General features: G+C 38.9%; 1 long non-coding RNA gene across 1 annotated transcript; it reads right to left on the bottom strand.

Moving 5' to 3' along the window:
* Positions 1-1522: 1522 nt before the first annotated feature.
* On the bottom strand, positions 1523-10464 carry LOC138843274 (uncharacterized). The gene is made up of 2 exons (XR_016212538.1): positions 10203-10464; positions 1523-2125 (listed from the first exon to the last, which is right to left on the bottom strand). It is a non-coding gene; the product is annotated as an uncharacterized LOC138843274 (long non-coding RNA).
* Between the last annotated feature and the right edge of the window lie 14407 nt (positions 10465-24871).

Raw genomic sequence — 24871 nt, 5'->3', positions numbered from 1 at the left:
GGACAGTGCGTGTGTGGGCATTTCTGTACTTCTCGATTTTGTTGTGAAGCTACAACTTGCCCGAAAACTAAAGTGTTTACTTAAAAAAGGAAATAGCATCATTATGTAGAACTGAGTATGCACAAATGTACAACAGAAGAATTCAAAATAAGGTGAGTAGATTGTGCAAATGTTAATATCCTGCTTGTGATATAACACCAAAGTTTTGTAAAATGTTTTCATTGGGGAAACAATAACTTGTGCAGGAGAACCCCTGTATTGACTCTTTTTTAAAATATATTTATTTATTTATTTGAAAGAGTTACACAGAGAGAGAAGGAGAGGCAGAGAGAGAGAAAGAGGGCTTTATCCGCTGGTTCACTCCCCAATTGGCTGCAACAGCCAGAGCTATGCCGAACCGAAGCCAGGAGCCAGGACCTTCTTCCAGGTCTCCCACAAACGGGTCAGGGGCCCATGGACTTGGGCTATCTTCTACTGCTTTCCCAGGCAGGAGCAGAGAACTGGGTCAGAAGTGGAGCAGCCATGACTCAAACCAGCGCCCATATGGGATGCCGGCACTGCATTGATTCTTAAAAGTTGCATGTGAACACGAATCTCAGTTAAGACTAAAGTTATATCAGCTGTGGAAAGAATGAACAGTCAGATCTAGAGGGTTATATAGAAAATACAATGAAGAAAGCCTTGTGAGAATCACTGAGACTATCTACAATTCTTGGCTACGCTCACTGCTTAATGGTACAATAAAGAAGAAAAGGGATCTGGGCTTGAAACCTGAATCGTAGGAACTTTGAAAAATTATTTGTATTTATTTTCATTTTGTTTGAGAGAGTGAGAGACAGAGAGAGAGAGAAAGATAGAAAGAGAGAGAGAGAGAGAGAGAGAGAGAGATCTTCCATTCTTTGATTTGCTCTCCAAATGGCCACACAGGCTGGGCTGGGCCAAGTCAAGGTCAGGAGCCCAGAATTCCATTCAGGTGAGTGGCAGGGATGCAAGTGCCTCAGTTACTTGAAACTTCACCTGCAGCCCACCAGGGTGCATATGAACCGAATGCTGGAATTGGAAGTGGAGTAGCTGGGATTTGAACCCAGGTCCTCCAGTAAGCAAGGTGGACATGTGAAGAGGCATGTTAACCACTGCACCAAACACCCACTCCAAAGATTACAAAGAGCTTTAATAAGTGACATTGACCTTTCTGTGCAATCCCAGCAGGAATAAGAAACCTATTAAAAACAAATACTTTTGATATTTTGTATTTAATTTTCTAGTAGGACATTGAATAGGAGGGGATTAAAAAAAATAGGTGGAAAAATGCATTTACAACTCAGGAAAAAATGTTAAGATTAGAGATATAGCTTTGAAAGTTCTATGTAGAGAAAGAACTGAAAACACAACAGTGATTAAGAGCCTCAGAGGAAAACTGAAAAGCAAAAGGCAAAATTTATCTTGTATGGAAACTTAGAAAAATGTCCATATTGAAAGTTGGAGATAGCTAGTAAAGAAAAAAAAATGCCAACCAGAAAGGTGTTGTATATAAGTTTATTTTGCTACAAAAATTTTTGAAATCCATGCTTGGTTTTCTCATAAAATGTGATTTTTCAAAAGTGATCAGAGTGGTTTTTTTTTTTTTAAGTTGCATTTATTTTATTTGAAAGGTAAAGTTACAGATAGGCAGAGGAGAGAGAGTGCTGGTTCACTCCCTAAATGGTTGCAACAGCTGGAGCTGGTCCGATCCGAAGTCAGAAGCCAGAAGCTTCTTCCAGGTCTCCCACACGGGTACAGGGGCCCAAGGACTTGGGCCATCTTCTACTGCTTCCCCAGGCCATAGAAGAGAGCTGGATCAGAAGTGGAACAGCTGGGACTTGAACTGATGCTCATATGGGATGCTGACACTGCAGGCATTGTCATTACCCCATTTCGCCAGAGTACCAACCCCTTGTCATAGAATGTTTTTCACGAACAGTTTGAATACACCTTGTGCAATGTTGACTTCTTATATCTGGAAATCTTAAAAACATTATAGGAGGGTGATGGATTCAGAGACGAATAGAAACATGAGTCAGATTCCCTGAAGAGACAAAAGTGATGGATTCATGGTTGTCGGTGGGTGGGAAATTGGATCAAATACCTGAAAGAGAGAGAGGAAAAGTCTCAACCTGGATCTATTTGTTTCCTTGACATGGGCCTGTATAGTGTAGCCATTTAGGGCTGCTTCCACCCCATCAAAATGAAACATTTCTCTGTGTTTACAAATGACATGGATAAGGTTAAAGATTTGTGTTAGACTGAGTAAATACATTAAACCTCTCAAGCCAAGAACGGATTTAAGGACGTGTTATATTTGGAATTCTTTTCAACTGACAATAGACAGGAAGGCAAACTAGAAAGACATTTCCGAGAAAACAAAATCTGAAAGACTAATGCATATGTAAATGTCCAACCTTGCTAATAATGAGGGGAAAAAGAGGAAAAAAAACTAAATTTACACAAGGAGAGACCAGTTTATTTACCAATGACAACAGCTGGAAGAATATTTGTAAATGAGGTAATTGTGTGAAGGAGTCTCAAAACATGCTAAAATATCTGCAGATGTAACCATTGCTGGAAGCAAATGAAATCTATAGTTCTTCCATGGGTTGGCAATTCCACCCTTAGATTATATTTAACAGGGAACTCAGCAGGGATTCACATGGTGGCCCCAAGGGGACATTCATTCTAGCTTGAAAACAAGCTGAATATACTACTTTATATGTAAAGTATAGTATAATATATGCAAAAGAAGCAGTTGTGTGCTACAGAGTAACTGACTTGATTTTTATATACTTAGCAAGTTGTAATAGCTGTTAGATAGATGTCAGAAACATAATATTGAAAATGAAAGAGTAATGAAGACGATCATAACTTTCAACTATTTATTCAAATGACAAATCCACAAATATACACAAAAGTGTGCTTCCCAAGGTTTTACCAGTGTACGCACACACACACACACACACACACATATTTGATAACTATGAAAAGTGGATTCAAAGGGCATCCTTTACACAGAGAAAAAATGAAACAGAATGGATTTAGAGGGATTAAGGCAAATTCTATTCCTGAACTTCAATTCCAGGCATATAAAATCCTTAAAAACAATTCAACAAATGAAGAGGTATTTTTGATAGGAAATGCAATAGGTCTAGAAGTTGCATAGTCCAATCAAGAAAGACGAAAGGACAAAGTTGAGGTTGTTCTTAATTCAGAGGCCAGGGGTGAGGAGAAGCAAGTTATGATGTGCAAAGAGAAGATGATGAATTTGGAACACCATTCTGAAGACCTCCCCTCCAACCAAAAAAGGATGGGGAGGGAATAAGGGGCTCAGGTGCAGTAGTGTCCTTATCAGGGAGAAAGGTTCCATTTCCCCATCAGAAGAGAAGACTAGTGGGCTATAAAGACATAGAGCTCCTTTGTGGCAGAGAGAGGTAATGGAGCAGATACTTAGGATTTTTCTGTGTATATCTCTACTGAGCATCAAAACATACAGTCTTAGCTCACCTGAGTTTTAAAATTTACTCGGGTTGGGGGAGGGAGAGAGAGAGAGAGAGAGAGAGAGAGAGAGAGAGAGAGAGAGATCCTCTCTGTTGTTTCACTCACCAAATGCTTGCAATGGTACAATGGTCAGGGCTATGCAAGAGCTGTGCCAAGGACAAAGGCATGAGCTGAAGAATTGTGTGTAATCCAGGTCACCCACATGGGTGACAGGTAACCAATTACTTGAGCCATCAGTATAGCTTTCAAGATCTGTATTAGCAGGAAACAGGAAACTGGAGGCAAGAGCCAGAGCTGGGTATTGAACCCAGGCACCTGGATGTAGAATGCAGGCATCTTAACTGGTGGCTTAACTCCTAGGAAAAAGGCTAGTCATTCGTCACTTTTAAAATTGTCACACAAGTTCTGTTCTTGGAACTTTAACCATATTGACAGAAACTTACATTTTCTCAGAAGTTATGGAAAAAACCCACACATTGTAGATCAAGAAGGGATTTACCAGGCACATCAAAGAAAACATCCGCATATATCACACCTTCTTTATGTGCTATTTTAAAGGTTTCACAGGCATTTCTGTAGACAATACCCCATCCCTATGCCCTTATTTTTTCTTACAGATAATTCAAGAAAAAACCAAGGTGGTTGACTGGGGGAGATCACACACAGCAGCTAATGACATTGTTGGGGTTAAGGATTCGGTTTTATCAAGTTCCCAGATTTGGCCTGTTTTTCACCTACCTAAGCCCTGCCCCAGATCTGCACCCTCTAACGCTGGGTGCCCAGTAATGGAGCTTGTGTCCACTGAGCGGAATTAACCACAGGCGCATTGCTGCATTTTCGGTATTTTCAGCCCACAAACCTGTCGCGTGTGTCTGCATGAGACTCTTTGTTCTTTTTTAAAGCCCCAATCCTATAGAGAAGGATAATAAAGCCAATACTCCTCTTGCTGAGTTTTTATGACTTTCTGCGCCGAGGACAGCATGCCAGAAGCTATTTTGGGATGTGCAGTTCAAAGAGAAAATGAACCTCAGCCGCTGGGTGAACTGCACACAACACAAGTGAGTAGCCGTAGACACACACACTGGGCAGTCACTCCCCAAGCATCGCAGCTCCAGGGAGCTGCTGCTGAGTAACTTTCCCGAAGGAGCTTGGCTGCCCTGGCTTGTTCCTGGGCTTCCGGTGTCTGGCCACATCTTCAAGAAAAGGCCTCCACGTTACATCTCTTTAAGACAGGATCTCCTTCTCCTGGGTGTCCTGTTAACTGAAGAAGTATTCAACAATGAATTAGTGAACACTGCTGCAGTGTTGTTGCCATGGGGACCCGTGGAAAGGAGACTTAAAATGTTGTATAAAATAATCTGAGAGTATTGAACTGAGAGGAGCAGACTTTCTCAATTATTTCTATCATCCCACTAATAGGTGGCAAAGGTCAACAAAACTCCATGGAACTACTAGGCACATTGATTTTTTTCCTTGTTGGAATCTAAATATTTCTCTATAGTGTAGTCATTTATTTGAGATGCCCACATTAAAAATTAATGCTTAGATGGAAATACTAAATAGAGAGAAGGCTAAATCTCCATAATAACAAGTTACACTCCCGCAAAACGATGACTACAAGATGTGGTTCATCTCTTTCGCAAATCATGAATACACATAAACACACACACACACACACACACGTGTGCACACACGTACAAGTGTTTGAATTTTTTAAAAAAAATTTATAACAGATCTATAGGTTAAAAAAGCCATAATCTTCTGATATGAAGAGAAGGATTAAGAGAAGTAAGTCATTCGGTGACAAAAATAAATTGCTTTTTCTGTCTCACATGTCAGTTTCATGACTTACTGCATTAGCTTCTGTCTTTGGTTATATCACGTCAAGTCAGGGCATGCCATTTGACCCATTACTTGAAAAGAAACGCTTATAAATTTCCTTTAGACATCAAAGCTGGCAGAGGTGGAATTTAGAATGATGATATTTCCATCCTTTGTTGAGCTCAATTGAGCACAACATGGGCCCTGCGCACTGGAGAACAATGGGCCTACAGTAGAAAAGGGAATCTAACCAAGAGCTTCCTGCAAGGTATTGCAAAGCTCAAGTACAAGAACATTTATTGTCAAATAGAATGAAATTTGTTTTAAAACTAAAACTATCATATAAAAATAAAATGAACACTTATCAAATATTTTATTGAGTTCATGGACAAATACGACAACCAGTAAGATAGTAAACTTGGTTCAACAAACCACTTAATGAATATTTTGAACAAAGACAAATGTTGGAATATGATCTCAATGAAATATGAGTTATATCTTCCAAGGTGTTAAATATTAATTGATTAATTATTAATGGAAGGTTATTAAATAAATAGAATATACAAATTAGCATACAACTTCACATTGTTTCGAGTCTAATTTAAAAAAAAAAGCAAAGGCAATTATGGATAAATCATTCCAAATAATCTTTGGGTGCGCTTGTTAAACAACACTCCAGTATGATTTGGAAAGAACATACTGCATGATTTTTATTTATAAGTACCTTAACTGTTCCTTTACTATGATAGTAAATAATCTCCCAAGATTTTTCCTGATTTCAAAAGAGGCTACTTTGAACTGATATCTTACTTATGTGCAGGAAGTGATGTGAATTAACCATGAAATCCTTGAACAGATACTGGAAGAAGATTAACATCTGTGTGGACATTCATTTTGAAAATAGAGCTTGGTTCTTTCAAAAGCCTCTGCTATTTGCTCAACTACCCCAAATCTAAGAAGCCAAGTTTAAAATGTGTGCTCTGCAAGTTTTCAACCACAGTACTTTTCATATTCTGATTAATTTATTTTCCCATAAGGCCCCCTCAAGCTTGCTAATATCCTTGATTACTAGAAAGTAACTAAGTAAGGTTATAACAGGTACGAGATCAATTGTCATGGAAGAAATTTTTACACATTGGTTTCATATATTTCACCGTTTCTCTTTAATGATTGATGCACTTTTCACCATGATTAATTGATAATCACTCTCAGATATGACACTCAAGGTATGAATTGACTGCACAATAAGAGATTCTTACTGAACCTCTTTAAAAATTACATTTCAAAAAAGTGAAGAGAATCTGTGTAAGTTAGTTTCTAAATTCTGAGAAGTTAGGGCTTCTAACATAAACATGAGAACACAAAACATTAAGAAATCTCAATAATATTCCAACTAATTTCCAAATTTGAATTTTTCTTATCAGTTTATTCAGTCCTATGTACAATTTTTTTCTCCTACTGTATCTTGGGCTAGCTTTCCGCTTTTATAAAGTTGTCTGCCTCTGGATTAAAAACAAAAGTCTTTTAAATTGTTTCCACTTGAAAGCTTTTATTCTTTAAGTCTCCATACTTCAAATGAAACTAATACAGTTTATTTCATGGTAGTCTGCAACTGGCCTTTTGTAAAAGACACAGATAGTAGACCATGGAGTCTTTATATAGGCAATGATAGAAATAGGACAATTTATCAGTTAAGGGTAACTAGAAATAGGACAACGTGTTGGTTAAAGCTAACTAGTGGTGGCACCTAACCCAAATGGGTACTGATGCTAGAATTCCTGTGTCTATGGTGATAAATTTATTATAGTATTCAGCATGATCAGATTGAAAGAGAGTGAAATTCTCTACTGAGATACAAGACATCATCACTTCATAAGAAATTCATGTTTTTTTTTTTCCTGAGGATGAAAATACATTATGGAAATTGAGCACACTAATAAATCTCTAAGATCTTCATATAGAGTACTGTCTATAAAATATTTATATTAGTACCATTTTAATGCATAAAATTCCCATAGGAAGAGTTAAGTTTCTCCTTTGATTTAATGATGCCTCTTATGAAGTTCTTATAATACTTCTGAATTAATTATAATTATAGAGATGGAGCTGCCTGCAAACTTAATTATTTCTAGCATCTCTCTTTTTATATGTTAAACATATAAATCCATGTAATTTGTCTAAATGGTTGTGAAAATCTAGAAATTACTTTCAGGTATGACAAACATTCCCAAGTGCTATTTCTGAATTTAAACCTATATCACAGTAAAGTGAAAAATCAAGAACGAACAGAGCAAATTTGGTCATTTGAACATAAAATGGTCATGTATGCCTCAGAAATGGCATTTTGCTAACTACTCAAAATAAGTGACAAAACAACATTTAAATAAACAAGTTAATACACTTGTGAAGTAACTCAGCTGTTTCATAAGTCAGAAAACTTCATTAATTTGTAAAAACATAGCCATGATGGGACAGCTTTGGGCACAACGGTTAAGAGGTCTCTTCAGATATCCACATCGCATATTGATGTATCTGAGTTTGAGCCCTAGCTGTGCTTCCCATTCCAGCTTCTTGGGAATGTGCACCCTGGGAGACGGCAGGTGAGGGCTCAAGCACTTGGGTCCTTCCTTCCCCCGTGGGAGACTCAGATCAAGTTTCTGGCTCCGGGTGTCAGCTCCATCCAGCCCCAGCTATTGCAGGCATTCAGGGAGTGAACCAGCAGATAGAAGCCATCTCTGTTGCTGTCTCTCTACCTTCGTAGTGAAAATTAAAATTATTTTAAAATGATTACTCAAAAGACAATGACATGATATAGATAACATAAAGCACTTAAAAGTATTCTGATATAATGTGGAACCTCTGTTGTCTGAGCCAATTTTAAAGAGGATAAAGAACAGCATGGTGGCTCCCGCACTGTGGCATAGTGGGCTGAGCATTAACCTTGGCACTGGCATCCCATGTGGGCACCAGTTCTTGTCCTGGATGCTCCTTTTCTGATCTAGCTCTCTGCTGTGACCTAGGAAAGCAGTGGAAGATGGCCCACGTGCTTGGGCCCCTGCACTCATGTGGGAGACCCAGAGGAAGCTCCTGGCTCCTGGCATGGGTTGGCCCAGCTCTGGCCATTGTGGCCAGTTGGGAAGTGAACCCACAGATGGAAGACTTCTTTGTCTCTCCCTCTCTCTATAACTCTAACTCTCAAACAAATAAATAAAATCTTTAAAATAAACCCACAGTACTGTTCACAGAGACTGCAGACTTTGAAATCAGCTTTATTTTAACAAGGAAAAAAACCAAATGTTTAGTTTTTATGGTACCTGGCAATAAAAGACTCAGGACTCACATTAAACACACACAAGAAAAACCTTTATGAACCCATTGAAATAGAGAAGGCTTTGCTACAATTTTACTGCCCCACTGCTTCTTTTCAGACACATCAGTAACAGTTGTTGTAATCTAACACAAACAAAATAAAGTAAGATTCTCAAACTTTATTCAGGTTTTTTTTTTTCCTATTTTCCCATTTGGGAATAATGAGGTGCTTTACTGTCAGACAAACTTCCCATGTTTTTCTCTTGAAAGACAGAAACATACCCATGACTTTTCCAATTTTAATTCTCAGAGGACATGGCGGCAGTGGGGTTGTGGGGTTGGGGATGGGTGATTGAGTAATGCTAAATACGTAAGCTTTTTAGCAGATCTGCAAATCACACGCACACACACACACACACACACCTGATAGAACCCTCTGAAGCCACCTTTGTCACTGCTGCAAATTCTTAAAGGGTCAGGTAAGCATGGGAATCAATGTGATTGGAATTGTACACACTGTCACAAGCCTTGAGTATTCTTTCCTATTTGCAAATTATTCATAACACTATTAATTAATTCAATATAGATAACTAAATATTGTGTACGAACACACTATCAAATTGCAACCCAGATGACACATTTGTGATTCAAATTGATTGACCACTAATTGCACATTTTTTTTTTAAACATATTTTATTTATGTATTTGAGAAGTAGAGTTACAAACAGAGGAAGCAAGAGACAGAGAGAAAGATCTTCCATCTGCTGGTTCACTCTCAATGGTCACAAGAGGGCTGGGCCAATCCAAAGCCAAGAGCCAGGAGCTTTCTGGGTCTCCCACACTAGTGTGGAGGCTCAAGTACCTGGACCATCTTCCACTACTTACCCAAGCAGTAGAAGGGAGCTGGACAGAAGCAGAGAGGCCAGGACTTGAGCCGGCCTCCAATAATGGAGTATTTTGATCAATAAACCATTATAAGAAATTTAAACAGCTTAGATTAACTAGCATCTCATAACATTAAAAAATTCTGCTAAAAATAAGATGTATGTCTGTTTTAATATTATGTGTTAATAAAGTAGGAAAATTATATATAGCTCTTCACTTTTAAACCAAAATTATGAATCTACTTTTTTTATTGAAAGATTCACCTTAACATCATGAACTTTGAATTATTATATAAAAAGGCATCTAAGTGATGGTTTCTGTGAAGCTTATTTGTCTTAAAATGTTAACAAAGTATTAAACTTTGGTTTTGTTGGTTTTTTTTAAAAAAAAGTTAAATTTATAAATGTGCATAATTTTCTCAAAAAACAATTAAAACAGAGATTCTTTAATTTGGAAGTTTTATAACCTGGTATTATAATATTCCTCAGAGGTAAGAAAATATTTTAAATTTATATGCAATGAACCAAGAGCTTTGCTCAGCTCCGCACACATAACCCTTAACTGTAGCTCAAGAAGAAGAAGGGAACCCAAATCCAGGTCTCAGGTCTATATTATGTTCCATTTCTCAGGAAATACTTCTGCAATTAATTTGCACTCACCAAAGGCCAAGTGAACAAAGGAAGGTCCACAGAGCAGATTTTCTGTTGTGTTTCTCCTGACAACAGCGTCTCGGCACCACAGTGGCGATTCTCAGTTCCCTGTAGCACAAAGCGACTCACGTGCTCAGGAAGGTCCCTGGATCAGGCAGCGGAAGCCAGCCCAGCAGTCTGCCTGTGCATGCCTCTAATACAGCACTCACACCCCGAGTTAGACAACGAGTTAGAATTTACCTAGAAAGAGGTAGCTGACCAAGATAGTTTGTGTGTGTGCCTACAAGGGTTGCGAGAAAACAGGAAAACGTTGGCTTCAGCGGGAGGGAAGATTAATGGCTCCTCTCTGACAGTGCAGATGATTTGCGCAAACCAAAACTGCCCAAGTTTAATTTTTAAACAATTTAAAAACAAGACTCAAATAAAAATATGAAATAAATGTTTGAAAAACATTTTGTTTACACATTAATTAATGAGAATGCCAGTCAAATTACTTTTAAAGGAATTTGTGGTCAATATTTTCACCAGACAGAATCTACATGTTGCATATAATACACATGTGCTTGTCTCTAGCCAGGTAATAAGTCCAAAGTCAGATGGAAGTTGTTCTAAAACGTTCTTTGGGTGATGTTTGTAAGCAATGTCTCCATTTGACACTCCTTTGATTTTCAAGTTTTTCGTATTTCTTTATGGTATTTAAAAATATTTATTAATATATGTAGGCAGGGTAACAGAGAGAAGAGGGAAAGAAACCAAGAGAGAGAGAGAGTCTTCCATCTCCTGGTTCACTCCCCAGGTGGTCACAACAGCCAGTTCTGGGCCAGGACAAAGCCAAGAGCCAGGAACCCCATCCTGGTCTCTCAGGTTGGTGGTAGGGGCCCAGGTACTTGGGTCAAAATGTGCTACCTTCCCAGGCACATTAAGAAGAAGCTGAATCAGTAGCAAAGCAGCTGAGACTTGAACCAGCTTTCTGCTATGGGATGCCAGCATTGCAAACAGCGCCACAATGCAAGCCCTTTTTATGGCATTAAAACAAAATCCTTTTATGTGGGATTATTTCATATATTGTGAGATGGCATTTGTGGAGAAATCATTTATTATGTATTCTGCCCTAAAATCATGTGGTTGAAAAAAGTTTATATTTCATTAACACGTATAATAATTAATAAAATACAGTTTAGAAATGCATTTTTTTAAAAAACTTGCCATAATATGGAGAAAATAATACAAAACTCTCCTACTCACAAGCATCTCAAACTTAAGCATAATTATTAGTAACAGGGAAAGTGTCACCATTCTTATCTTAACTGCTTTTTGAGACATAAGAAAATTTCTGGGTCCGAACTAAAACCAGACTGCAATTTTCTATTAACTAGATGAGATAAATTACAGGTTTCATTGTGGTTTTGTGTTTATATGACCTTTGTGTCTAATGCAATTTAGATTATTCTTTCAAAAACTCAAATTCACATGAGCTATAAACAATTATTTGAAGATTTTATTTTTATTTATTTGAAGTTACAGAGAGAGGTAGAGATAGAGAGAGAAGTCTTCCATCCTCTGGTTCACTCCCCAAATGACTGCAACAGCCAGAGGTAAACCAATCAGAAGCCAGGAACCAGGAGCCTCCTCTGGGTCTCCCACATGGGTGCAGGGGCCCGAGGACTTGGGCCATCTTCTGCTGCTTTCCCAGGCCACAGCAGAGAGCTGGATTGGAAGTGGATCAGCCAGGACTTGAACCAGTGCCCATATGGGATGCTGGCACTGCAGGCTGGGGTTTCAACCTGCTGCACCACAGCACCGGCCCTGAATCAACATTTTCATAACTGATTGCCATCATTTAAAATTATGCTACTAACGCATTTAGTACAATATAGTCAATTAAAATAATATTATAATATTGGCTTTTTTCCTGTGCGTTCATTGTCTGTTCAATAGATTCCGCATATTAATATTCTCATATAATTTTAATAATAAATTCTGAAAATCCTTGCAGTGAGGAATGTAATATATAAGACCCAAATTCTAATAGTAATTTTGCTTATTAGATTTTCAAGTTTATTCATTTTACTTAACCTTCCAAATGTTGTTTTATTCATCTTTAAAATAATATAATATTGTGCACAGCTGAGGGTTTTTGTAAACACTAAATGCTTCTACTATATATAACTTACGACGTGAATCCAAGCCTCTATAAGTGTTACCCTTGAATATAAGAAGAAAACAGGGGGCAGGTGGTTAGGGCAGCAGTTAGGTTGCTGTTAGGGATGCTGATACCCTAGATAGGAGTCCCTGGTTTCTAATCCCAGCTCTGCTCTGATCAAGTTTCCTAACACACCCTGAGAAGCAGTGGAAAATGTCTCAAGGACTTGGGGCTCTGTCACACATGTTGGAGACCCAGACTGAGTTCCTGGATCATAACTGTGGCCTGACCCAACCTGCATGGTTATAGGCTTTTGGGGAGTGAAACAACAGATAGAAGATCTTTATTTGTCTTTCTTTTCCTCTCTCTCTGGCCATCCAAATAAGTAGAATATAATTTAGAAAGAAAAAAATACACTAGGCCGGCACCACGGCTCACTAGGCTAATCCTGTACCTAGCGGCGCCGGCACACCGGGTTCTAGTCCCGGTCGGGGCGCCGGATTCTGTCCCGGTTGCCCCTCTTCCAGGCCAGCTCTCTGCTGTGGCCCGGGAGTGCAGTGGAGGATGGCCCAAGTGCTTGGGCCCTGCATCCCACGGGAGACCAGGATAAGCACCTGGCTCCTGGCTTCGGATCAGCACTGTGCGCCGGCCACGGCGGCCATTGGAGGGTGAACCAACGGCAAAAGGAAGACCTTTCTCTCTGTCTCTCTCTCTCACTGTCCACTCTGCCTGTCAAAAAAAAAAAAAAAAATACACTAAAGTTCATTTTTTTCTTGAAAGTCTTAGAATTAAAGCAGCTGTACCCATAAATAAAACTCAGTTAATTGAACATGCAAATATATTTGAATATGCAAATATATTCAATTTCGGACAAAGTTCTAATTTCTTAAGTAATTGTCTCTGGATTAGTTGTTTCAACTAGTAGTTCCTGATTCAGCAACATTAGCCTCCCCTAAAACTTTGTTAGAAAGACAAATTATCCAGTCCCACCCTCACCTAGTGACCGGAAGTCCAGGGACAGGGCCCACTATCTGTGCCTATCATGATCTCCGGATGATCCTGACAACGATGAAAGTTTAAGAACTGTTGACTGGGCTCCATATTGAATCCAAGCCACTTTATTAAACTCTCTCGTGAGCACACCTGGAGCAGACAGCCCATCCCTGAATGCCATGCATTTGCACTTCAGTGAACGCATCTCATGCCATCAGCCTCTGCTCCTGGATGTGAGTATCTTACGACTGTAATGACCACACTCGCTAAGTGCCTGCTTCGAAATACTAGGTATTTTCCATGTGATGAATCCCAGTAATGATTTTTTAGAGAGAAGAACGTTTTTTCTAATTCTTGGAAAACTGACAAAGCAAGGGCTTTTGGACACTGTGACCCTGTAGCCAGCTATGAGCTCTTAGTGTTGTCATCGTGTTAGACCTGGAAGAGTTTTTACAGCTACAGAGTCTTCTCTTTGGTGAGTTTCCTGCCCTTGTTCCACTAACAGCAGTTTCCATCCTGAGCTCACAGCCCAGCTGTTGCCAGGGGGACTTAGCAACAAATACAGCAGAGGGAATGAAGAGATGCTTTTTAAAAAGTCAATCTAAACCTAATTTTTGTCTTCTTTTTAGTTAAAATGAATTCCCAGATGTTACTTCTTGAAATCCTGTATTATTGTAACCTTAAGTTTGTCTAAAATTCTCTGACTTGGAAATCAGGAATTATAGGTACTGGATCACAGATCTTGTGCTAAATGCTGTGATGCGGACTCTTCTCAGTCTACGTGGGATGTTGTAATAAAATACCATAAACAGGACAGTTTGTACCAATCACATATTTATTTCTCATAGTTCTGGAGGCTGGGAAGTTCAAGATTAAGGTGTCAGTAAGTGCTGTTTGGTGAGGGCCTGCTCTCTGGCCCACAGAGGACATTTTCTTTTTCCTTTTTTAAAAAGATTTATTTATTTATTTGAAAGTCAGAGTTACAGAGAGAGAGAAGGAGAGGCAGATAGACACACACACACACAGAGAGAGAGAGAGAAAGGTCTTCCATCCGCTGGTTCACTCCCCAGATGGCCACAACAGCTGGAGCTGCACCCATCTGAGGCCAGCCACCAGGAGCTTCCTCCAGGTCTCCCACATGGGTACAGGAGACCAAGTACTTGGGCCTTCTTTTACTGCTTTCCCAAGCCATAACAGAGAGCTGGATCAGAAGTGGAGCAGCCGGGACTTGAACTGGTGATCGTATGGGATGCTGGCACTGCAGGCAGTGGCTTTACCCACTACACCACAGCTCTGGCCCCAGAACATTTTCTTACTATGTCATCACATGGTGGAAAAGATGAGGCAGCTTGCTGGGGCTCTCAGAATGATGTTAATCCCATTCATGGGGACTCCCAGAAGCCCCCAACTTCTAATACCAACACATTGCAGATTAGGTTTTAATTTATGAATTTGGATGGAACACAAGCATTCAAATCACAGCAGCGACTATTGAAAGGAATTGCAGATTTAATGGAGACATTCAGTTGGTAAACAAGATTGTACATTTATACTGTATAAAAAAGCAGTAGATAGGGCCAGTGCTGTGGTACAGTAGGTTAAGCTTCCACCTGTGGCACCAGATTTCCATCTGGGTACCGGTTCTTTTCCCAGGTGTTACTCTTCCAATCTAGCTCTCTGCTTATGGCCTGGGAAAGCGGTGGAAGATGGCCCAAGGGCTTAGGTCCTTGCACCCATGTGGGAGATCTGGAAGAAGCTTTTGATTCCTAGCTCCTGGCTCCTGGCTTCAGATGGGCCTAGCTCTGGCTATTGTAGCCATTTGGGGAGTGATACAGTGAGTAGAAAACCTTTCTGTCTCTCCCTCTGTCTGGAACTCTACCTATCAAATAAATAAATACATCTTTAAATAAAGCAGTAGATGCAGAATATCAGAATTAGAAAAAAATTCATGATCATGTGGTTAAGTTAGCGAGCCAGTTAACGAATCCGTTTCCTTTGCAACAGGGATAAAGGAGCCTTGTTTATGAATTGGCTATCTTCACAGGGAGGAATCATTAATTAGCTACATAAATGGAAATGTACAAAACCCTTGCCGGTCTAAATTCAAGGGGCCTCCATGACTTATTTTGCTACTATGCTTTCCTTAGTACGTTTTGTTATTTGTCTTTCTAATTTTTATTTCTCATTTATATTATTGAGAAGCAGAGAAAGATAGAGACTGAGAGTGAGCAGGGGACAAGGAGAGACCGACAGACAGAGGGAGCTTCCATCTGCTGGTTCACTTCTCAGATGCCTCTGGAGTTTGAAACGCAATCTGAGCCTCCTGCATAGGTGGAAGAGATCCGGCTGCGTGAACCTTCACCACTGCCTACCGGAGTTCACGAGAGCAGGAAGCTGCAAGCAAGGTGGGGCATGCAACTGGCATCCTAACTGCTAGGCTGAGCACCTGCTCCCGTTTTTGCTGTTTTTATTGTGTTTTTACTTAAGAGAGAAATATGATAGAGATAAAGACAGATGTGTAAATATATATGGAGAGAGAGAGAGAGAGAGAGAGAGAAAGAGAGATAACTCTTATAAAACTGGTTCATTCTTCAAATGCCTACGACAACTAGGAGTGAGCTGGGCTGAACATTCTCATTCCGGCTTTCCGGTAATGCACATCCTGGAAGCCGGTGGTGATGGCTCAAGCAATGGGGTCTCTGCCACCCACATAGGAGAACAGAATTGAGTTTCTAGTTTCCAACTTCAGCCACCACCCCCCGCCCCCCGGCTGCTTTGGACATTTGGGCAGAGAATAAATGAATGCAAGTTTTGTCTGCATTGCATAACTGCCAGGCCAAATGCTTACCCTGATTTGGCTCTTTTGTTTTATTTTTTTATTCTTTGAAAGTTTAAGACTGGAGTGTCTTTTCTTCATTTAGTATATATATGACTTACTCTCATGTAATTCAGCTATCTGTTTACCTTTTCTCATTAATTGAATGCTTCTTTCATCCATATTCTTGCTTAATAACACCCCTAGAATTATCTATCACTTTTATTTATCTTTATAGCACTTATAGCCATATACAACATGCTATTTTTTATTTATATTCCTTTCCTCAGTGAAAATATAAGCTCTAAGATACCCAGGGATTTCTTGCTTTCTCTTCTTTCAAAACTATAACATCAAGACATAGTTCAGTAGACCCAGCATGTTGGTGCACTGGGTTAAGTTGCCACTTAGGAAGCCAGCATCCCATATCAGAGTAGCAGTTGGAATCCTGCTGCTCTTTCAATCCAGGCCTAGCTAATGCACCTATGAAGACACTGGAAGATTTCCCAAGAGCTTATGCTTCTGCCACCCACGTGAGAGACATGGATGGAGTTCCTGGTTCCTGGCTTCAGCATGGCCCATGCTGTTCCTGGCTGTCATGGCCATTTAGAGGAATGAATCAGTGGATGGAAGATATTTCTCTCCCTCTCTCTCAGTCACACAGACACGCACACGCTCACACACACTGAGTTTCTCCAATTTTATTTGCATTAAACATTTTTTACTGTCCTCTCATCCAAAGAAATCCAATCCTATACAACTTTCTTTGTGCAAACAATTTCCTAAAAACTGAGTCCAAAATGTGTCTACTGGGAACTTGTTTTGTTTGATAAAAATAGTATCTATCATGGACCTCACCCTATGTTGTAGACACTGAGAAAAGTGTGTGTTACTCTATTAACTATCAAAACTCATGAATATGCATTCTCACTCTCTGTACAGTCTTAATCATATGAAAAGCTCAATAATTGTTTAGCCATGGGGAAAAATAAACAAAAAAGTACTTCTTCCATAAGATAGTTTTCCAAAATTGTAAAAAGCTGTTATAAAGTGATGATTCTTCTTTTTTCTGTTTAAATGCCCTCAGTTTTAGAACATTTTCTGCTTCTATTGTTTAATCTAGATGTTCTATATTTGTATTCTGCTACATTTGTAAAATAACCTCTTTATAATGCAGCCTAAGGTGAAAAACAATATTCTAGCTACAATGTAATATAGTGTAGAGCTTAGTCACGATAAGGGGAAAATGATTCTATGAATGCAATCATACATTGTTGTAGGTTGCAACTGAATTTTAATCATTGATTCTCAATGAACGTGTAGACAAAATAATCACATGTTCCTTCTCATTTCAGTTACTCTTAAACCAGGAGATGCTCAGCATAACTATACATATGTGAAAGAATTTATAATATTTTGTAATTGTTGATTTTTTAATTTTATTTAGTAAATATAAATTTCCAAAGTACAGTTTATGGATTACAATGGCTTCCCCCCATAATTTCCCTCCCACTCGCACCCCTCCCATCTCCTGCTCCCTCTCCCATTCCATTCACATCAAGAATCATTTTCAATTATCTTTATATACAGAAGATCAATTCAGTATATATTAAGTAAAGATTTCATCAATTTGCAACTACACAGAAACACAAAGGTAAAATACTGTTTCAGTACTAGTTATAGCATTACTTCACATTGGACAACACATTAAGGACAGATCCCACATGAGAAGTAAGTACACAGTGACTCCTGTTGTTGACTTTACAAATTGACACTCTTGTTTATGGCGTCAGTAATCTCCCTAGGCTCTAGTCATGAGTTGCCAAGGCTATGGAAGCCTTTTGAGTCCGCCAACTTTGATCTTATTCTGACAAGGTCATAGTCAAAGTGGAAGTTCTCTCCTCCTTTCAGAGAAAGCTACCTCCTTCTTTGATGGCCCCGTTCTTTCCACTGTGATCTCACTCGCAGAGATCTTTCATTTAGGTCTTTTTCTTCTTCTTCTTTTTTTTTTTTTTTAAGGAGTGACTTGGCTTTCAATGCCTAAAATACTCTCATAGGCTCTTCAGCCATATCCGAATGCCTTAAGGGCTGCTTCTGAGGCCAGAGTGCTATTTAGGACATCTGCCATTCTATGAGTCTGCTGTGTATCCTGCTTCCTATGATGGATCGTTCTCTCCCTTTTTGATTCTATCAGTTAGTATTAACAGACACTAGTCTTGTTTGTATGATCCCTTTGACTCTTAGACCTATCAGTGTGATCAATTGTGAACTGAAATTGATCACTTGGACTAGTGAGATGGCATTGGTACATGCCACCTTGATGGGATTGTATTGGAATCCACTGGCACGATTCTAACTCCACCATTTGGGGCAAGTCTGATTGAGCATGCCCAAATTGTACATCTCCTCCCTCTCTTATTCCCACTGTTATATTTAACAGGGATCACTTTTCAGTTAAAATTTAAACACCTAAGAATATTTGTGTGTTAAATACAGAGTTCAACCAATAGTACTAGAAAAAAACAAAGAAAAAACATTAAAATGGGTAAAGTATTACATTGTACATCAACAGTCAGCACAAGTGCTGATCAAGTCACTGTTTCTCATAGTGTCCATTTCACTTCAACAGGTTTCCCCCTTGGTCCTCAGTTAATTGTCGCCAATCAGGGAGAACATATGATATTTGTCCCTTTGGGACTGGCTTAATTCACTCAGCATGTTTTCCAGATTCCTCCATCTTGTTGCATATGACCGGATTTCATTGTTTTTGACTACTGTATAGTATATAGAGTACATGTCTCATAATTTCTTTATCCAGTCTACTGTTGATGGGCATTTGGGTTGGTTCCAGGTCTTAGCTATTGTGAATTGAGCTGCAATAAACATTAATGTGCAGACAGCTTGTTTGTTTACCAATTTAATTTCCTTTGGGTAAATTCCAAGGAGTGGTATGGCTGGGTTGTATGGTAGGGTTATCTTCAGGTTTCTGAGGAATCTCCAAACTGACTTCCATAGTGGCTTAACCAGTTTGCATTCCCACCAACAGTGGGTTAGTGTCCCTTTTTCCCCACATCCTCACCAGCATCTGTTGTTGGTAGATTTCTGAATGTGAGCCATTCTAACCGGGGTGAGGTGAAACCTCATTGTGGTTTTGATTTGCATTTCCCTGATTGCTAGTGATCTTGAACATTTTTTCATGTGTCTCTTGGCCCTTTGGATTTCCTCTTTTGAAAAATGTCTATTGAGGTCCTTGGCCCATCTCTTAATTGGGTTGTTGGTTTTGTTTTTGTGGAGTTTCTTGATTTCTTTGTAGATTCTGGTTATCAACCCTTTATCTGTTGCGTAGTTTGCAAATATTTTTTCCCATTCTGTCAGTTGCCTCTTCACTCTCCTGACTGTTTCTTTTGCAGTACAGAAACTTCTCAATTTGATGCAATCCCAATAATTAATTTTGGCTTTGACTGCCTGTGCCTCCATGGTCTTTTCCAAGAAGTCATTGCTGGTACCTATATCTTGCAGGGTAATTCCAATCTCTCTAATAATTTGATGGTGTCAGGTCATAGATTTAAGTCTTTAATCCATGATGAGTGAATTTTTGTGTAAGGTGAAAGGTAGGGGTCTTGCTTCATGATTCTGCATGTGGAAATCCAATTTTCCCAGCACCATTTATTGAATAGAATGTCCTTACTCCAGGGATTGGTTTTAGATCCTTGATCAAATATAAGTTGGCTGTAGATGTTTGGATTGATATCTGGTGTTTCAATTCTGTTCTATTGGTCTATCCATCTGTTTCTGTACCAGTACCATGCTGTTTTGATTACAACTGCCCTGTAATATGTCCTGAAATATGGTGTTGTGATGCCCCTGGTTTTGTTTTTGTTGTACAAGATTTCTTTAGCTATTCGAGGTCTCCTGTGTCTCCATATGAATTTCAGCATCATTTTTTCTAGATCTGAGAAGAAGGTCTTTCTTTGGTATTTTGATTGGTATTGCATTAAATCTGTAAATTCCTTTTGGGATAATGGACATTTTGATGATGTTGATTCTTCCAATCCGTGAGCATGGAAGATTTTTCCATTTTTTGGTATCCTCTTCTATTCCTTTCTTTATGGTTTTGTAATTTTCATCGTAGAGATCTTTAACATCCTTGGTTACGTTTATTCCAAGGTATTTGATTGTTTTTGTAGCTATTGTGAATGGGATTGATCTTAGAAGTTCTTCCTCAGCCATGGCATTGCCTGTGTATACAAAGGCTGTTGATTTTTGTGCATTGATTTTATATTCTGCTATTTTGCCAAACTCTTCTATGAGTTCCAATAGTCTCTTAGTAGAGTTATTTGGATCCCCTAAATAAAGAATCATATCATCTGCAAAGAGTGATAGTTTGACTTCTTCCTTCCCAATTTGTATCCCTTTAATTTCTTTTTCTTGCCTAATAGCTCTGGCTAAAACTTCCAGAAATATATTGAATAGCAGTGGTGAGAGTGGGCATCCCTGTCTGGTACTAGATCTCAGTGGAAATGCTTCCAACTTTTCCACATTCAATAGGATGTTGGCTGTGGGTTTTTCATAATTTGCTTTGATTGTATTGAGGAATGTTCCTTCTATACCCAATTTGCATAGAGTTTTCATCATGAAAGGGTTTTGTATTTTATTGAATGCTTTCTCTGTATCTATTGAGATAATCATATGGTTTTTCTTCTGCAGTCTGTTAATGTGGTGTATCACGTTGATTGTTTTGCACACATTGAACCATCCCTGCATACCAGGGATAAATCCCACTTGGTCTGGGTGGATGATCTTTCTGATGTGTTGTTGCAATCTATTGGCCAGAATTTTATTGAGGATTTTTGCATCTATGTTCATCAGGGATATTGGTCTGTAATTCTCTTTCAGTGCTGCATCTTTCTGTGGCTTAGGAATTAAGGTGATGCTGGCTTCAAAGAAAGAATTTGGGAGGACTCCCTCTTTTTCGATTGTTCTGAATAGTTTGAGAAGAATTGGAGTCAGTTCTTCTTTAAATGTCTGGTAGAATTCAGCAGTGAATCCATCTGGTCCTGGGCTTTTCTTTGTTGGGAGGGCCTTTATTACTGTTTCAATTTCTGTTTCAGTTATGGGTCTGTTTAGGTTTTCTATGTTTTCCTGGTTCAATTTAGGTAGGTTGTATGTGTCCAGGAATCTATCCATTTCTGATAGGTTTCCCTGTTTGCTGGCATACAGGTCCTTGTAGTAATTTCTGATGATTCTTTTTTATTTCTGTGGTGTCTATTGTTGTGTTTCCTTTTTCATCTCTGATTTTATTGATTTGGGTCTTTTCTCTTCTTTTTTTAGTTAGTTGGGCCAATGGGGTGTCAATTTTATTTATTTTTTCAAAAAACCAGCTCCTCATTTGGCTGATTTTTTGTAATTTTTTTGATTCAATCCTGTTGATTTCTTCTCTGATTTTAATTATTTCTCTTCTCCTACTAGATTTGGGTCTGGTTTGCTTCAGATTTTCTAGATCCTTGAGATGCATTGAAAACTCAGCAATTTGGTGCCTTTCCAATTTCTTGATGTAGGCACCTATTGATACAAACTTTCCTCTTAACACTACTTTTGCTGTATCCCATAAGTTTTGGTATGTTGTGCTGTTATCCTCATTTACTTCCAGAAAGTTTTTGATCTCTCTTTTGATTTCTTCTATACCCATTGTTCATTCAGGAGCATGTTGTTCAATCTCCATGCGTTTGCATATGCTCTAGGGATTCCTGAGTTGCTAATTTCCAGCTTCATTCCTTTATGGTCTGAGAAGCTACATCGTATGATTCTAATTCTTTTGAATTTGCTGAGACTTGCTTTATGGGCTAGTATGTTGTCAATCTTAGAGAAGGTTCCATGTACTGAAGAATGTAAATGCTTTCTGTGTAGGATGAAAAGTTCTGTAGATATCTGTTAGATCCATTTGGGCTATAGTGTTGTTTAAATCTACTGTCTCCTTGTTGATCTTCTGACCTGTTGATCTGTCAATTTCTGAGAGTGGAGTATTGAAGTCTCCCAGTACTATTGTATTGTGGTCTAAGTCTCCTTTTAAGTCCCTTAACAAATCTTTTAAATAAACCGGTGCCCGTAATTAGGTGCATATACATTGATAATCGTTATATCTTCCTGTTGAATTGATCCCTTAATCATTATATAGTGTCCCTCTTTGTCTCTCTTAACAGTTTTTGTGGTAAAGTTTATGTTGTCTGATATTAAGATGGCTACGCCCGCTCTTTTTTCATTTCTGTTGACATGGTATATCTTTTTCCAGCCTTTCACTTTCAGTCTGTATGCATCTTTGTTGGAAAGATGTGTTTCTTGTAAGCAGCAAATAGATGGGTTTTGTTCCTTAACCCAATCAGCCAATTAGTGTCTTTTAACTGGACAGTTCAGGCATTAACATTCAATGTGACTATTGATAAGTAGTAACTTTGCCCTGCCATTTGCCAAAGGTATTTTCTAATATATGTTTTGAACTTCCTGTGATCTTTTGCTGTGAGGTTTCCTTTCTTTACCTTCTTTCATATTGATGGCTGTGTTTTTGTGTTTCTGTGTGTAGCACATCTTTAGCATCTTTTGCAGTTCTGGACGAGTGGCGACAGATTCTTTCAATTTCTCTTTGCTATGAAAGGTCTTTATTTCACCTTCATTCATAAATGAGAGCTTTGCAGGATATAATATTCTGGGCTGGCAGTTTTTCTCTCTTAGCACCTGTGCTATGTCTCGCCATTCCCTTCTAGCTTGTAGGGTTTCTGATGAGAAGTCTGCTGTGAGTCTAATTGGAGATCCTCTGAGAGTAATCTGACGTTTCTCTCTTGCACATTTTAGGATCTTTTCTTTCTGTTTCACTGTGGTGAGTTTAATTACAATGTGTCTTGGTGAGGATCTCTCTTGGTCATGTTTACTAGGGGTTCTATGAGCTTCCTGTACTAGGATGTCTCTGTCCTTCTCCAAACCTGGGAAATTTTCTGCATGTCTCACTAAAAAGGCATTCTAATCCTTTCTCCCTCTCCATGCCTTCAGGAACTCCTAGAACCCGAATGTTGGGTTTTTAAATAGTATCCTGTAGATTCCTGACAATATTTTTTAGATTTCTAATTTCCTCTTTTTTTCTTTGGTTTGACTGTATACTTTCCTGTTCTCTGTCTTTTAAGTCTGATATTCTCTCTTCTGCTTCACTCATTCTGTTTGTAAGGCTCTCTAATGTGTTTGTCATTTGATCTATTGAATTCTTCATTTCATTATGATTTCTCGTCACTATCACAGTTTCCTGTTGTACTAGTTGTTTCATTTCATTTTGATTCCTCCTTAATATTTCATTTTCACGAGAGAGATTTTCTATCTTGTCCATTAAGGATTTCTATAGTTCGAGAATTTGTTTTTGAGAACTTCTTAATGTTCTTATCAATTTATTTGACATCCGCTTCTTGCATTTCTTCTATCTTGTCATCTTCATAATCTTGAATTTGGGTGTCTTTATCATTTTGGGGTGTCGTAGTGTCTTCCTTGTTCTTGTTACCTTGGTTTCTGCATTTGTTTGGCATTGTGGAGATATTCTTTGGTTTCTTCGGTGTGGTGTTTTTTCTTGTTATACTATGACTCTAGATTAAGTGGACTGTCTGCTTTTGATGGAGCTTTAGAGGCTTGAGATGGGTGTGGCCCGAGAGCTCTGTTTGGTTCCTCAGGGTTAAGGGTGTGCCAAAGGTGACACTCCCAGTTTAGGCGTGGTAAATCTCTCTCTCTTTCTTTCTTTCCTTTTTTTGATTCAAAAGAAAAGTAACTCTGCACAGCTTGGGTTCCAGCACTGGTGTGTTGAGTCTGCCGCTGGTGTCCCAAACTGTGGGCTCCCATGCTCTCCACGCAGGTCCACTGTGAATCACTAGTTCCGGAAGAGTTTCCTCTGCTGTTTCTTCCCCTACTCTTCCTTGAATCTGCAGTATCTCCACTTTTATTAAACTGTCTCTTCCCGGACTATCAGTGTGCTCCTTTCCTATTCTGCCATCTTGCCGCTCTCCCGATATATTTTCTTTTTCTTAAAGTTCAACCCATTGTCTCAGGTTTTGGGGGGCTTAAAACCTTCATTTGAGTATTTAAAGTGATAACTATCCCTCCTATTCGTGTATCAACAGAACTGTAATTGATGATGAAAAACTGGAGAGTTAGTACAGACAAGGACAAGAGTTAAAAACTCCAGGTAGTTTCACCATGGGGAGGAAGATAGGTGAGTGGGAAACAGCACACTTTTGTGGAATTTATCTCCAAATGTTCAACCAGATTACAATAAATATCAGAGAATAATCTACTTCTGGCAGAGGAAGAGGGAAAGGAACCATTTTGGAAAAACACAAGAACATTCTGATATTATGAACAAGGCCTGCTCACAACAGAAACTAACCCAGCAGAGGGTACTGACTGGAATATTATTATTACAAGTAAGGAGACACTAAATTCCAGGCAGCTTTAGTCTTACATGTAAGGGAAGGGAAATACCCAACTCCAGCCCACTTTAGCTGTCATGTCCCACCTAGAGGTGAGAGGACTGAGAAACACTTGCAATATTCAGCTTCCAAATGCACAGGCTCATTAGAAGATGGAGACTCAGCCATAGAATCATTGAATACCACCCCTTCCCTCAAACATCACTACCACATTACTAGAAACTCATTCACATCACTTTCTCTTACCTGGCATATGATGTCTGGCTACCTA

Source organism: Oryctolagus cuniculus, chromosome 8 (genome assembly GCF_051225735.1).
Source record: "Oryctolagus cuniculus isolate XC-2025 breed Fujian yellow rabbit chromosome 8, ASM5122573v1, whole genome shotgun sequence".
Classification (NCBI taxonomy): domain Eukaryota; kingdom Metazoa; phylum Chordata; class Mammalia; order Lagomorpha; family Leporidae; genus Oryctolagus; species Oryctolagus cuniculus.
The sequence above is the reverse complement of the archived record's forward strand: the minus strand, read 5'-3'. Positions and strand labels throughout refer to the sequence as shown.